Source organism: Bufo bufo, chromosome 10 (genome assembly GCF_905171765.1).
Source record: "Bufo bufo chromosome 10, aBufBuf1.1, whole genome shotgun sequence".
Lineage (NCBI taxonomy): Eukaryota > Metazoa > Chordata > Amphibia > Anura > Bufonidae > Bufo > Bufo bufo.
The window spans coordinates 94328634-94345307 of NC_053398.1; the positions used below are offsets into that span (position 1 = coordinate 94328634).

The following is a 16674-nucleotide window of genomic DNA, read 5'->3' on the forward strand; positions in this document are numbered from 1 at the left end:
CGGTTCATCCTACTATAACTTCATCCAGTAAAGTTGACCTGTTATATGAATATCTGGACTGCTCCATTATTCCACCTACCACTACACGGTGTGTCACCGTTCAATTGACACTGGCGTCACGACATTTATTAACTGCCTGTTCCAGTATTGACCCGGATTGAAGACGACAGTGAATCCCAGGTTAGTGGGTTGCCCTGCACTACGACTCCCCACTTACCTAAAGCTGCTCTACTGACCCCCTGGGATACTGCATCGCTCTTTTTGGCGTCACAAACAGGATACGCATGCTTCTGGAGTGCAGAGAAGTGTGAACTGTGTGCTTTAACTATTCCATCACCGTATTGCAAGGACTATACCCTTTATTTTCAAGTCGGTGGATTACAATTGTGCCTGGGAGGAATCGGAGGCGCTGTGCTGTATTGCGCTACCCCCAGGAAAAGAAAATCGTGGTTGTGGATTACAATTTATTCACTTGTCAACAACCCTGCTTGCTGGCAGGGAATGGTGACCAAGATGGCCACCGGCCGCCTGGAGTAAAGTTTCCCGCGCTGCTGAGGACCTTCGTGGGCGGATCCCTTCAAAGACACAGAGAATCCCGCCCCTCTTCATCATCGCACCGCCGCGGCCCTGCTTCTTCTACGTCACCGCGTACTCAGGACGTCCGGAGTCTCTCGAGATTTGGCCTGCGCAAGCCCGGCGATACCGGTAAGGACTTGTAACCCGGAGGGAAGGGGATTGTTCCGGCCCCTTTAGTCGCCAGCGGCCACATAGTAATAAGCTAACATGTCAGAACCGGGAGTGCCCGAGCAGCCGGCCCCGGGAGAGCTTGCGGCTCCTAATCGTCCTATAGCCCCCAGCATGATGCCCTTTACCATGCCTTATTATTTTGGGGCCCCATGGTTTCCCCGCTATAAAGGAGAGACCCATACCCTAAGAGACTTTAAAGAAAAGTTGCTGGCATTATTCAAACTGTACCCCATAAATGCCGACCAGCAAATGGAAATCCTGCTAGCACAACTGGAGGGAGCTGCCCGCAGAGAAGTATTATCCTGGCCTGCTGCCGAGCGGAGTACTCTAGAGCAGATATTCACCCGCCTCAGGGCCACTTTTGAAACAAGGACTGCCTCAGAGATAAAGATGCACTTCTTTGGCAAGAAACAGAAGTCCGGTGAGTCCCTCCGTGACTATGCCCTATCACTTCAGGAGGCTTTAGGGGCTGTAATCCAGATAGATCCCAAGGAGGCTGATAATCAGGACCAGACCCTGAGGGAACAATTTATCACCGGGGTGTCTAGTGAGCAAATAAGGACCCAATTAAAGATGCTGTCCGCCCAGCACCCTAACAGTACCTTTCTGGACTTTAAAGAACTGGCTATAAAAATTCTGGGGTCAGCAGTATCTACGGAGTTGAGCACCCCACCTGAGTCATCAGCCTGCAGGCCAAAACCGCTTATCACTAACCAAGCTGAGGCCGGTCAAGCTGTTCAAGCTTCAGCTACCGATACTATTGCCATGCTGACGGAACAGGTAAATCACCTCACTAAAAGTCTAGAGAGAGTGTGCAGAAAGATAGAGGAATGGGAAAAACCCATAATGTCAGAGTAAGAGTTCCTGTCACCTCCTAGGCCGTTCCCACCTCCATACCAAGAGACTCACCCCAGGGATCCTGGGAGGCGTAATAGAGATCGTTCCAAAGATCGCAAGCGGCCCGTGTGGCAATACTGTAAAAAGGTGGGACACACAGAATCCACGTGCTGGCAGTTAAACGGGCTACCCTCGAGGCTGAGGACCACCCCTCGGGAGGTAGAACATTAGGTCCAAAGGATCCAAGTTGGATGCCCCGGTATGTAGGATCCCATCCTAAAATCATTATAGAGATCAACGGGGTCCCCTTTGAAGCCCTATTAGATACTGGGTCCCAGGTCACTACCATTCAGCTGCCCGCATTTGAAAAGTTCTGGGACACCAACCAGTTAACCCAGCCGCCTGAATCCTGGGTAGAGATTATCGCCAGCAATGGCAAACCGGTAAAGATTCATGGATACTGGGAACCCACCCTGCAGGTGGGAGAAGTAACCTTGCCTCAACAGGGGGTGATAGTAGTACAGGCCGGCGACAGAGGAGGACATCCTGTCATTCTAGGCACCAATGTCTTCAAAAACTGTTATTCTGAAATACTTGCCGTATTACACCAGACTTTGCCCACTGCTTCCTCTGCATCCAAGAGGGTGATTCAGAAGACTATTACTGTGTTAAGTGCTCAGCAGAGGTTTGCTAATGGGAAAGGAGAAATTTGTACTGCCAGGATCCGTGATATTAAGCCTGTGACTTTGCCTCCTAATTCTCAAACTCTTTTATGGTGTCGTGCTATCCTGGGAGTCCAAGGCCAAGATTATCCAGCCCTGGTGGAACCAATCCAGATGGACAACTACCCTTATGTGAGAGCTGCCAAGTGCCTGGTGAACGTCTCCCAAGGTAAAGTACCTGTCCGTCTGATTAACCTGAGTGATCATCCTGTTGCGCTTACTAAGCATTGCCGTGTTGCCCAGCTTTCTCAGGTGTCCTTCCAAGACATCATTCGTCTTCCAGTGATAGAAAAGCCGCCAGCTGCAGTCAGTGGACGTCCGTCGGTGACCCAGCCACAAGTGCCCTGGTGGGAAGAGCTCCATGTAGGGGACGAGACTACCCCCCAACATCATTAAGAAGGGATCCTACAGCTTGTCAAAGAGCACCACCAGGCCTTCAGTAAACATGCTACTGATTATGGAGAGGTTAGTGCCATACAACACACCATACCTACTGGCTCTCATCCTCCTATCAAGGAGAGATACAGACCCTTACCGCCTACTTCATATCAGACTGTAAAAGAAATGATCCAAGAGATGAAAGACTCTAATGTAATCCGGGACAGCCGTAGCCCGTGGGCTGCCCCCCTGGTCCTTGTAAAGAAGAAGGATGGTGGTATCCGTTTCTGTGTGGATTATAGGAAAATTAACCAAATAACCCACAAAGATGCATACCCACTGCCCCGCATTGAGGAGTCACTAACTGCTCTGGGCTCCTCCGCCTATTTCTCCACATTGGACTTGACCAGTGGCTACTGGCAAGTACCCATGGCCCCTGCAGATAGGGAAAAGACTGCTTTCACCACTCCCATGGGCCTGTTCGAATTCAATTGTATGCCGTTCGGGCTGTGTAATGCCCCAGGGACTTTCCAGAGACTAATGGAGCGGTGTTTGGGTCACAAAAACTTCGAAACAGTGCTGCTGTATCTAGATGATGTCATTGTGTACTCAAAAACATATGAGGACCATCTGAAACATTTAGCAGAAGTATTTGAAATCCTTATCAAATATGGCTTGAAAGTAAAGCCATCCAAGTGTCACTTGCTCAAACCTGCAGTAAAATACCTGGGGCATGTGGTAAGCGAAGAGGGCGTGCAACCTGACCCGGATAAGCTAGCGGCTGTCCGTAATTGGCCGGTCCCCACTACCGTCAAAGAGGTGAGGAGTTTCCTTGGTTTTGCAGGCTACTATAGACGTTTTATCCCCCATTTTGCTCAAATAGCTGATCCTATCCAGGAACTCTTGAGGGGGCAACCCAAGAAAAGTCCTAGAACTCCTGTGCCCATTGAGTGGAATGAGGAAAGGGAGATAGCGTTCCAATTGTTAAAAAAGAAACTGACCGAGCCTCCTGTGTTAGGTTATCCAGACTACAGCAAGCCCTTCCATCTGTATACCGATGCTAGCAAACGAGGCCTGGGAGCTGTGTTGGCCCAGATCCAAGGGGGAAAAGAAAGAGTGATAGCTTATGCAAGCCGCTCCCTGAAAGGAGCTGAGAAAAATGACCAGAATTATAGTTCCTTCAAACTAGAGTTCCTGGCATTAGTGTGGGCAGTGACGGAGAAATTCAAAGATTATCTAGCCGCCACCCCGTTCATTGCATTCACTGACAATAACCCTCTGGCGCATCTAAATACAGCTAAATTGGGGGCCTTGGAGCAGAGATGGGCCTCTCGCCTCGCCAACTATGATTTCTCTGTAAAATATCGTGCTGGACGTACTAATGATAATGCTGATGCTTTATCCAGGCTTCCCACAGAGACAGCTCCTGATGATGGGCGAGATGCTTGGGAAGATGTAGAGATGCCGGCCTTCTATAACAAATTTGCTCAACAGGATCAGGCTCGAGCTACCCATGACAGAGCCGCAGCCCCTTCACCCTCCAGTAGGCCTGAGCCCAAAGAGGAAAGGTGGGTGAGACTACAGTCTGAAAGTAGAGTGCTGGGTGAGTTGATGGACTTTATTACTAGTGGCAGAGCCCCTGAGAGGATTAGGCGTAAGAGTGCAGATCCAGAGCTCATCAAACTGTGGAGACAGCGCCATCAGCTCTTCATACAAAAAGGCCTATTGCTACGGAGAAGCCTAGACCCAGTGTCCAACGAAAGAGTGCACCAGATTCTTATACCCCGACGAGATGCAGGTATGGTGTTGGAGATGTACCACAATCAATCAATGGGGTCCAAAAGACTGAGGCTAATATCCGCCAGCGGTTTTATTGGGTGGGCATGAGAGAAGACATTGAGAGGTGGTGTCGGGAGTGTGTAGCCTGTGCCTTAAAACGAAGTGAGAACCACGACCAGAGGGCACCACTGAAACCCATTGTAAGTACCCGTCCTCTTGAACTTGTCGCCATCGACCATGTGAAGTTGGAGCCTAGTCGCTCAGGGTATGCATATGCCATGACTATTATTGACCACTTCACTAAGTTTGTTGTAGCGGTGCCTGTGAGAGACCAGACGGCCAAGACTACAGCCGAACTGTTCTGGAAACACTTCCTTCTGCCCTACGGATGTCCAGAAAAGATCCTCACCGATCAAGGACCTGCTTTTGAGTCCCATCTGTTCCATGAACTGTGCCGCTTACACAACTGTAAGAAGATCCGGACAACGGCCTACCATCCTCAAGGTAATGGATTGTGTGAAAAAATGAATCAGACCTTGATAGAGATGCTGAGGGCCGTGCCTCCTGAAACCAGAGGAGATTGGCCCAGTCTGTTGCCACAGCTCATGTACACGTACAACCATACCATCCATTGTTCCACTGGGTATACCCCTTTTTATTTGATGTTTGGGCGCCAAGGGACATTGCCTGCTGATCACTCCTTGGACATACACGTACCTGATTGCATCAACCCATTACCTAATACCGATTGGGTTGCTGAGCACCAAAGGCGATTGAATACGGGCAAAGCCATTGTTCAGGAACGTATGGATTATGCTAGAGACCGACAGCAGAGAGACTATGATCAAGCAGCCCATGCAGAACCCTTGACAATAGGGGCTGTGGTGTGGTTAAAAAATAACCGCCGTACAAGTAAACTGGACAGTAAATGGGAGCAGAGTCCCTATGTTGTCACTGCAATCCCAAATGTTGGGACCCACACTTATGAGATCACCCGGGAAGGCAGGGGATCCCAAATTGTGCACAGAAACCGGTTAAAACTCTGCCTGACGCAAGAACCCAGTGCTGAGAGTTCTGGATCTGAATCACCTGTGTCAGAGCCATCAATACAGCCCGAGGATCCTATGCAGGCTGTCAGTAATCTAAGGTATGACACTGATCCCATGCATTGGCTCCTGACACCATGGTTGAATTTGTTGGTGCCCGCTCCGGCCCCTACTGTATCTTCACCTCCAGAAGAGCCGGTTCAAGATGCCCCGGATCCAGTCCCCCTTCTAGGGGATCTAGTTGTTCCTGTTGTTCCTGTTGTTCCTGTTGTACCTGACCAGGGTCTCACTGATGGAGACCCTCCTGTTGCTCCTCTCTCTTCTACCTCGATGCTAAGGGAAGAGGAGACCCCTGTGTTGAGAAGGTCCACCCGGATGAACAGGGGACGTCCGCCTGTCCGTTTAGGGGACTTTGACTATGCTGGTGGTGTCTCCTCTCGAGCAGTTGCTACTGGAAATAGCTTGCTGGACATTTGTGCGCAAGAATGGACTCCTCCACGTGAGCCCTTGCCTGTTATACACCCGCAGGAAACCCCTGGGTAGTTCTGTTATTATCCTGCAACCAAGAAAAATGGACTAACCTGGTTCACCTTAAGTCCGCTGTGCCAGGTCAGCGGCCGTGTCCAAGAAGTAAGAAGACGCCCCTTTCCCTTGTGTCATTTGTCCAGTGAGTTACAAATGTTATGTCTTCTGTGTGAAATAATTGTTTATCGTATGTAGTGCTTAAATTATGTACCATTTTATGCCGATTCAGGAAGGTGTGTGTGAGTACGAGGCCTTACTCACGTTAAAGTCTGGGGGTGTGCAGCATACGGGTAGGTTACCCGACACTGCTATATCATAACGTGTATCTCCCTTTAAGAGAGTTAGGCCTGTTGCAGGCAATCCTTATTTCAGCCAGCAGAGGGAGCCCCTAGTTCAGTATAAATAGGCTAGGGCCTAGCCTAGGAAGGGAGTTAGAAGTTTCTAGAGTAAGTTCTAAGAGATTCAGGGCTCCGTCAAGAGGGCAGAGATTGCACTACTGGTGTGGAAGGTCATTCCCACCCAGTTCTCCAGGTTAATTATACCTGAGGTACTCCAAAGATAGAGCCTGCCATCAGGAGGGAAGAAGACCTCTACCAAGTCCTTGCTCAAGGGTTATCACCAAGATTTAGGTGTCTGGACCTTGAGGGTATTGCTGCAAGTAGCATAAGAGGGAATCCCTGATCCTAGGAGGCCTGTCTTGAAGTTAGTCTTTTTGTAAGTAAAAGCCTGAATCACTACTGTTAACTGTATGGTAAACTGTGGAATAACTTTGGAACTGTATTCACTGGCGGTTCATCCTACTATAACTTCATCCAGTAAAGTTGACCTGTTATATGAATATCTGGACTGCTCCATTATTCCACCTACCACTACACGGTGTGTCACCGTTCAATTGACACTGGCGTCACGACATTTATTAACTGCCTGTTCCAGTATTGACCCGGATTGAAGACGACAGTGAATCCCAGGTTAGTGGGTTGCCCTGCACTACGACTCCCCGCTTACCTAAAGCTGCTCTACTGACCCCCTGGGATACTGCAATATGTCTGTTTCTGTTTCCTTTGCAGCCCGGCCAGTTTAGACTCCTGTTTCTCCGCATCCAGGAGGAACAGGTGGTCTACCCAGCTCCTAGTTCAGGGATTGGCGGAGGGTGAGTAGGGATCCGAGGTTCCTGAGCATGAGCCCTCCTTCCTTCAAGGTCGCCTCATGCAGCTAGGAGTTAGGGTCAGATTAGGGATGCATTAGGAGGTGACCTGCTCCCTTATTCTGTTGTTCTGGCCGAGCAGCCTCTAACATCTCGTGGCATCGCACGGCTGAGGGTTTTCCCCATCCTCAGCCGTGACATCTGGTTTCCTGGAAGTCTCCATGACAGCACATACTTCCCACCCATTTATTTTAGTACATATATTGATTATATTTTTGGTTTCTTATTATCCCTTTATCCTGGTTACGTTGGAAATACACTCGTGATGGAGGGGTGGGGTGGGATTTAAACCTGTGTTTTTTCTGTCCTATCAGAGGAAGTCAGTCTCAGGATGTGTTGTCATGGAGACTTCCAGGAAAACAGATTACCAGTGAGTGTAATACTCATATAACTGCTTCTCAGCACAATTAACATCGCTTCGCAACGTAATAGATGGTATACAGCTCCCTGATATACATACTGTACATGAGACATACTTTTTGATCAAAATGCATAAGCCCGCTCACGACGCCATGGTTGTCTCCTCGAGTGAGACCTACTCAAATTTTGCAAGCCACCACGCAGTGGGACCCAGCAGTAAAAGCCAACCTAGCACTGGGTCCCACCAACCTGCCAGCACAGCACCACAGCAACACTGGCAACCATGCAGTACCCCACCATGTGAACAGATGCCAAAAGCTCACCTTTTCATGTTCTCTCAGGAACTCCAACTGAGAACTGGTAGCAGTGCTGCATTGTTCGTGGTCGCCACGTGGTGCCACGCAAAATTAGAGAATGTCCCACTCGAGGAGGCAAACTTGGAGTGGTGAATAGGCTTATGCATTTGCAACGGTCGCCTCCCCTAGGGCCATCTATATAACGCGTCCCAGGTGTAGGAAATGCCGAGTGGTATGTTGCGGCCTAAAATCTCTCTTTATGTTTGTCACGGTGCTCCTACCTGGATACCGCTGGACTCCAGGCTTTAGCTCCGAAGCAATAAATAAGGGGGAAAAATTGAGGGATTAAGGAAGAACTTGAGTCCAGACCTTGAGATGAAGTTCAATGGTACCTTTACTTGAGTAAACATTTTTCCAAAACAGATTTCAGGCTTTATCTTGGTTCCAGCAGACTTTAGCATTAAAATGGCAGGCAAACTCAGCTCTGTTATATCTGACTCTGCTGTCCTGACAAGTTAATTAGTGTCTTTGTTTTCTTTGTGATGCTGTGCTTCACTCTTTGGTCGGGCTTATGTTCAGCCAAGGAATGTGGTAGAATCCGGTGAGCTCCAACATGGAGTCCCTACCAGCACACACACTACCGCTAGCACTAGAACCAGTTCTGACTGGTCCCCACCATTCCTCCAGGTAATAGGACTCACCCACTTCTCTCCAGAGAGGGGGTTAGAATGGAATGGTTAGCTCTATTCTACATAATTACAGCTCTGCTGGGTTGGCTGCCACCTGCTGGTGAATCATGCATATTATATGTTATAAACAGTTGCAAACATTATTATAGATGCACATTATGGTGAGGACCTAGAGCATAATGCATAGATGACTTTATGTTAGACCATTAAGGACAGTAGCAGGGTGTAGGAGTGGAAACACCACTCGGAGGTGTTACACATTTTGATCAAAATGTATACAAATGCCTCATATACAGTATGTATATCAGGGGGCTTTATACTATTTATTACGTTGAGATGCGATGGTAATTGTGCTGAGATGCAGTTATAGATGAATGCATAGCATGTGGATGTGCGATCCATGTTTTTCTTTTTTTTTTAGACATTTCTTATGTGAGAATATTAAATAGAAATTCAAATTCGTGACATTTATTTATATATTTCATTTTGTATGTAATAGTCATTATAACATTGCAGAGGCCAACGAGGAGCAGAATGCAATAATCTCTACAGCATTAACAAATGTACACAGCAAACTCAGATCACACGCCAGCAGTGGCACGTATCTAAGAAAGGATCAGAGGCCTGGACGCAGACAAAGAATAGTTGTGCTGAGATCAGCTAAATAACTGGAGAATATAAGGAAAGCTGGAGGCCCCACGCTGTGGAAAGACTCTCTTCAAAGTTCACATGGCTTATTCATAACTGGGTTTGTTGTTCCAGAGAGCACAGTGGTCCTCCTCATGACCCATTACATCAGAAATGAAGGGTAATAACAGTATAAACAAATGTTAGAAAGCACATACACATTCCTCCATACCAAAGCTCTGCAACATGAGGCTCCACCACTGTATTGAGACTTCAGATCCCTGCATGTCTTGATACCACATGCTGGGCATTGTAGCTTCAGCACAGGTTGAAGACCGCATCAGCAGGGGCTGAAAAAGTCAGTAGATGGTGCATATATTTGTATTAATGTGAAGTCTGACACTCTGGAAAAAAAAAGTGCCCCAGGATAGGTCATCAATATCTGATCCGTGGGGGTCTGACTCCCAACACCTCATCGATCAGCTGTTTAAAGAGGCTGTAGCGCTCCGATGACTGCCACAGCCCCTTCCTAGGCCAGTGATGTCCTGTTTATTGGTCACATGACCTATTTGCAGCTCATTCTCATTCAAGTAAACAGGCCTGGGCTCCAATACCAAGCATGGCTGGTATACCATGTATGGCACTGCTTATATATATGCACAGAAGAGGCTGCATTGCTCCTGCGGATTCTTCGATATCGAACTCCCTGAAAACCCTTTTAACACCTTAGTGATGAATGACGTACTATGTATGTCATGATGTGGTGTTAGTTACCTTATCATGACTTGCACAGTACAGTACGACATGTAATGAAAGTGTCATTGCAAGTATACATGAATATTTTAGGGGGTGTAGTTTTCCAAAATGGGTCACATTTTGGGGTACCTCAGGGTAACTTAAAATGCGACACAGCTACTGAAAATTATTCCAGTGAAATCTGCCCTCCAAAAACCATATTGTGCTCCATCTGTTCCAAGCTCTGCTACGCCCATGCAGAAGTCGACAATAGTGATGAGTAGCATAGGCAGAATTCATTTTCACAATATTTTGCTAATTTGTGGCCTAATATTCTCCATAAATTTGCAAATTCTAGAATTCGTGATCTCCAGTCATTATTTTATTGATTGCGAAAATCGGCAATGTAATATTCGCCCATTGCGTGTACAATACAGACGTGGCTCACTTTTGCTAGATGAGCAGCCCCGTGCTGGCAGTAATCCAGCACTGGAGCCAACTCCCCTACCACAACCACGGCTGCCGACACACCAACAGGCGCTCATGATCAGCAAAAAATGTATTTACAGCCAAAAAAAACTATACAAAAAAATAAAGAGGGACTTTGGGATGACTTTATTGGGTTTGGGACAATGGAGCAAAAAACTAAGAAAATAGGGATTCAGAAAAACAGACAGCAAATGGCATATTTTTTTAAAGACACTAATCCCTATCACAGCACACTAATCCCTATCGCAGCACAGTAATCCATATCACAGCACAGAAAAACAGAAAGCAAATGACTTTTTTTTTTCAAAGACGAAAGACAAGACACTAATACCTATCACAGCACAGTAATTCCTATCACACTACCTAACACCCTGCCTGGAACCTATCAGCTAAACTATATCACTATCTAACCTACACTGACTATCTCCCACTAAATATCCGTATTATATATATGAGCTAACCAACTATCTAATGTAATTGAATAAAGATCCAGATGACTCAGCAAAGCACAGAGCACAGCAATGACACTGCTGTCTCTCAGAACTGCAAAAAACAGAAAATGGCAAATTTCCTATTGGTTGCTAGGGATGTTGCTAAGCTCAGACAAAGATATTGCAGCCTTCTCATTGGCCCACAAGCAAGAAGCTACTACCGATGAAAAAAAACTAGAATATTCGCGATTACGAAGATATAACACCATATTCTAGATCTTCGCGAATTCTCGAAGTGCTGATATTCACGATAAAAATTTGCGATCAACATTAGTCGACAACCACATATGGGGTGTTGCCTTATAAAGGTTAAAATGGGTGACAAATGTTGTGGTGATTTTCTCCTGTTACCCCTTGTGACAATGAAAAACTTGGGCCTAAAGTGCAATTTTTCATTAAAATATGTAATTTTTCTTTTTTACAGCCAAGGGTTTCTAAACTCTATGAAAAGCATATTGGGCCAAAGTGCTCACAACACCCCTATAAAAATTCCAAAATAGGGTCACTTTTTGGGGGTTTCCACTGTGGGGTACCTCAGGGTACCTTCAAATGTGACACAGCGCCTGAAAATTATTCCAGTGAAATCTGCCGTCCAAAAGCCATATTGTGCTCTGCCGTATGCCCATGCAGCAGTCAACAACCACATATGGGGTGTTGAGGTATTCAGGAGAAAATGGGTAACAAATTTTGAGGTGACTTTCTCCTGTTACCCCTTGTGACAATGAAAAACTTGGGCCTAAAGTGCCATTTTTCAGTAAAATATGTAATTTTTATTTTTTACAGCCAAGGGTTTTATTAAGGCCTCATGCACACGACAGTATTTTTTCACGGTCCGCAAAACGGGGTTCCGTTGTTCCGTGATCCGTTTCCATTTTTGTTTCCGTGTTCGTTCCTTGATTTTTTGGGGATCACCAGACATGAAGGAAAAAGTCGTTTTGGTGTCCGCCTGGCCGTGCGGAGCCAAACGGATCCGTCCTGACTTACAATGCAAGTCAATGGGGACGGATCTGTTTGACGTTGACACAATGTTGTGCAATTGCAAACGTATGCAAAAAAAGTTAATTTTTTTGCATAAAAAAATACCATATTTACCAAAAATTTTGAAAAATTTGCAAATTTCAAAGTTTCTGTTTCTCTACTTCTGTAATACATAGTAATACCCCCAAAAATTGTGGTGACTTTACATTCCCCATATGTCTACTTCATGTTTGTAGCATTTTGGGAATGATATTTTATTTTTGGGGGATGTTACAAGGCTTAGAAGTTTAGAAGCAAATCTTGAAATTTTTCAGAAATTTACAAAAACCCAATTTTTAGGGACCACTACAGGTCTGAAGTCACTTTGCGAGGCTTACATAATAGAAACCGCCCAAAAATGACCCCATTCTATAAACTACACCCCTCAAGGTATTCAAAACTGATTTTACAAACTTCGTTAACCCTTTAGGTGTTGCACAAGAGTTATTGGCAAATGGGGATGAAATTTGAGAATTCAATTTTTTTGCCTAATTTTCCATTTTAACCCATTTTTTACATTAACAAAGCAAGGGTTAACAGCCAAACAAGACTGTATCTTTATTGCCCTGACTCTGCCGTTTACAGAAACACCCCATATGTGGCCGTAAACTACTGTACGGGCACACAGTAGGGCGTAGAGGGAAAGGTGCGCCGTATGGTTTTTGGAAACCAGATTTTGCTGGACTGGTTTTTTGACACCATGTCCCATTTGAAGCCCCCCTGATGCACTCCTAGAGTAGAAACTCCATAAAAGTGACCCCATCTACATCTAAAAAACTACACCCCTCAAGGTATTCAAAACTGATTTTACAAACTTTGTTAACCCTTTAGGTGTTGCACAAGATTTAATGGAAAATAGAGATACAATTTCAAAATTTCACTTTTTTGGCAGATTTTCCATTTTAATATTTTTTTTCCAGTTACAAAGCAAGGGTTAACAGCCAAACAAAACTCATTATTTATGGCCCTGATTCTGTAGTTTACAGAAACACCCCATATGTGGTCGTAAACTGCTGTACGGGCACACTGCAGGGCGCAGAAGGAAACGAATGCCATACGGTTTTTGGAAGGCAGATTTTGCTGGACTGTTTTTTTTGACACCATGTCCCATTTTAAGCCCCCCTGATGCACCCCTAGAGTAGAAACTCCAAAAAAGTGACCCCATTTTAGAAACTACGGGATAGGGTGGCAGTTTTTTTGGTACTAGTTTAGGGTACATATGATTTTTGGTTGCTCTATATTACACTTTTTTGTGTGGCAAGGTAAAAAGAAATAGATTTTTTGGCACGTTTTCTTTTTTGTTATTTACAACATTCATCTGACAGGTTAGATCATGTGGTAATTTTATAGAGCAGGTTGTCACGGACGCGGCGATACCTAATATGTATACAATTTTTTTTATTTATGTAAGTTTTACACAATGATTTCATTTTTAAAACAAAAAAATGTTTTAGTGTCTCCATAGTCTAAGAGCCATAGTTTTTTCAGTTTTTGGGCGATTATCTTAAGTAGGGTCTCATTTTTTGCGGGATGAGATGACCGTTTGATTGGCACTATTTTGTGGTGCATTTGACTTTTTTATCGCTTGCTTTTACACTTTTTGTGACTTAAGATGACAAAAAATGGCTTTTTTTACACCATTTTTATTTTTTTACGGTGGTCACCTGAGGGGTTAGGTCATGTGATATTTTTATAGAGCCGGTCGATACGGACGCAGCAATACCTAATATGTATACTTTTTTTTTATTTATTTAAGTTTTACACAATGATTTCATTTTTGAAACAAAAAAAATCATGTTTTAGTGTTCCCATAGTCTAAGAGCCATAGTTTTTTCAGTTTTTGGGCGATTATCTTGGGTAGGGTATGATTTTTGCGGGATGAGATGACGGTTTGATTGGTACTATTTTGGCGTACATGCGAAGTTTTTGATCACTTTTATTACCTTTTTTGGGAAGTAAGGTGGGCAAAATTTCAATTTCCTAATAGTTTTTATTTTTTTATTTTTATATCGTTCACCGTGCGGGGAAAGTAACATGACCGTTTTATAGATCAGGTCGTTACGGACGCGGCGATACCAAACATGTGTAGGGAATTTTATTTTTTTCATTTTTAATCAGTGATAAATGTGTTTTTTTATTTTTACTTTTTTTTCACTTTTTTTTTAAAAAAATTTACCCAGACCCACTTGGTTCTTGAAGATCCAGTGGGTCTGATGTCTGTATAATACAGTACAGTACACTATATAGTGTTTTGTACTGTATTTTACTTACACTTTGTATGAACAGATCTCTGCCTTTAGCATAGATCTGTTCAGCACCATGGACAGCAGGATGCCTGAGATGCCGTCCTGTTGCCATGGGAACCTTCCTCGTCTGCTCAGTAGTGGTCAGAACTTCGCAGACGGGGAAGGGTAAGGAGGGGAGCTGTCTGGGGGCTGTCTGGGGGCTCTCTCCCTCTCCATCGGGGGGCTGCAAAGGCACAGCAGCCCCCCGATGGGAGAGGGAGGGAGCTCCCTCTTACTGTTAACAGGTCTGTGCTATAAGCAATGCGCCGCACAGACCTGTCACTTACCAGTAGGAGGAGCGCCCGGCCGGTCACAGACAGCATAGGTAAGTTTAATGCTTCTAAAATTGCTAAGTAACCATGGAAGCCAGGACTGCAGTAGCGTCCTGGTTGCCATGGTAACCGATCGGAGCCCCAGCGATTAAACTGGGACTCCGATCGGAACTCTCCGCTGCCACCAATGATGGGGGGGGATTTTAATTGGGGGCGTAGGGGAGGCTGCACTGTGTGGATCACAGCCCCCTGTAAGAGATCGGGTGCTGCCAGGCAGCAGGGGGCAGTTATGTAAACAGTTCTTAGTATATTCTAACTTGAAGCGTCCCCATCACCATGGGAACGCCTCTGTGTTAGAATATACTGTCGGATCTGAGTTTTCACGATGTGAAAACTCAGATCTGAAAAAGCTCTATGTAGACGGATCTGCGGATCCGTCTGTGCGAAAGTAGCCTACGGACATGGATCACGGACGACAATCTTGTGTGCATCCGTGTTTTTTCACGGACCCATTGACTTGAATGGGTCCGCGAACCATTGTCCGTCAAAAAAATAGGACAGGTCATATTTTTTTGACTGACAGGAAACACGGATCACGGACGCGGATGAACAACGGTGCATTTTCCGAGTTTTCAGCGGACCCATTGAAAGTCAATGGGTCCGCAGAAAATCACGGAAAACGGAACAACGTACACGGATGCACACAACGGTCGTGTGCATGAGGCCTAATTCTATGAAAAGCATATTGGGCCAAAGAGCTCACTACACCTCTTGAAAAATTCCTTGCGGGGTGTAGTTTCCAAAATGGGGTCACTTTTTGGGGGTTTCCACTGTGGGGTAACTCAGGGTACCTTCAAATGCGACACAGCGCCTAAAAATTATTCCAGTGAGATCTGCCCTCCAAAAGCCATATTGTGCTCCATCTGTTCTAAGCTCAGCCGTGCGCCCATATACAGGTGAAATTTGAAAAATTTGAATATCGTGCAAAAGTTCATTTATTTAAGTAATGCAAATGAAAAGGAATTGCCTTAATGCAGCTTAAAATTAAAATTTTGTGAAAAGGATTAATATTCTAGGCTCAAATTAGCTAATTAATCCATACCCCCTGAGCAAAGGGTACCTCAAAATTGTGACTTTGGGGTTTCATAAGCTGTAAGCCATTATCATCCAAATTATAACAAATAAAGGCTTGAAATATCTCGCTTTGCATGTAATGAGTCTATCTCATATGTTAGTTTCACCTTTTAAGTTGCATTACTGAAATAAATGAACTTTGCATGAAATTCAAATTTTTCGAGTTTCACCTGTAGCAGTGGACAACCACATATGGGGTGTTACTGTAAACTGCAGAATAAGGCCTCATGCACACGACTGTTTTTTTTAAGGTCCGCAAAAACGGGGTCCGTAGGTCCGTGATCCGTGACCGTTTTTTCATCCGTGGGTCTTCCTTGATTTTTGGAGGATCCACGGACATGAAAAAAAAGTCGTTTTGGTGTCCGCCTGGCCGTGCGGAGCCAAACGGATCCGTCCTGAATTACAATGCAAGTCAATGGGGACGGATCCGTTTGACGTTGACACAATATGGTGCAATTTCAAACGGATCCGTCCCCCATTGACTTTCAATGTAAAGTCAGGAGTTAATATACCATAGGATCTGAGTTTTCTCCAATCCGATGGTATAGTTTAACTTGAAGCGTCCCCATCACCATGGGAACGCCTCTATGTTAGAATATACCATCGGATTTGAGTTACATCGTGAAACTCAGATCCGACAGTATATTCTAACACAGAGGCGTTCCCATGGTGATGGGGACGCTTCAAGTTAGAATATACTGAGAACTGTGTACATGACTGCCCCCTGCTGCCTGGCAGCACCCGAACTCTTACAGGGGGCGGTGATCCGCACAATTAACCCCTCAGGTGCTGCACCTGAAGGGGTTAATTGTGCATATCATAGCCCCCTATAAGAGAGACAACTTTTCCCATTTTTTTATACAAAGTTGGCATTTGACCAAGATATTCATCTCACCCAGCATGGGTATATGTAAAATGACACCCCAAAACACATTGCCCAACTTCTCCTGAGTACGGAGATACCACATGTGTGACACTTTTTTGCAGCCTAGGTGGGCAAAGGGGCACCTTTTGGATTTCACCGGTCATTTTTTACACATT

General features: G+C 45.2%; 1 long non-coding RNA gene across 1 annotated transcript; it reads right to left on the reverse strand.

Annotated features, from left to right (window-relative positions):
- Window positions 1–957: 957 nt before the first annotated feature.
- Window positions 958–10358, reverse strand: LOC120981162. Its single transcript, XR_005774635.1, has 3 exons — window positions 10252–10358; window positions 2330–2334; window positions 958–969 (listed from the first exon to the last, which is right to left on the reverse strand). It is a non-coding gene; the product is annotated as an uncharacterized LOC120981162 (long non-coding RNA).
- Window positions 10359–16674: the final 6316 nt, after the last annotated feature.